The sequence below is a fragment of the Lucilia cuprina genome, chromosome 5 (assembly GCF_022045245.1).
Source record: "Lucilia cuprina isolate Lc7/37 chromosome 5, ASM2204524v1, whole genome shotgun sequence".
Taxonomy (NCBI): domain Eukaryota; kingdom Metazoa; phylum Arthropoda; class Insecta; order Diptera; family Calliphoridae; genus Lucilia; species Lucilia cuprina.
The window spans coordinates 13,765,198-13,765,476 of record NC_060953.1 but is presented as its reverse complement, the minus strand read 5'-3'; positions in this window follow the sequence as shown (position 1 = coordinate 13,765,476).

The window sequence follows — 279 nt, the reverse complement described above, 5'->3', positions numbered from 1 at the left end:
TGAACTAGAACTGAACTAGAACTGAACTAGAACTGAACTAGAACTGAACTAGAACTAAACTAGAACTGAAATAGAACTGAAATAGAACTGAACTAGAACTGAACTAGATCTGAACTGATCAAGAATGTATTAAAACTAAAACAAGCTTGATTTAGATTTGTGAATTTTCTTAAGCAAGTCTAATTGTTATTATAAATTTAACCAAATACAACCAAAAGGAATTTTTTAGTATTTGATTTCATAATTTAATATGATACTTATGTTTTTATGTAAAAATTA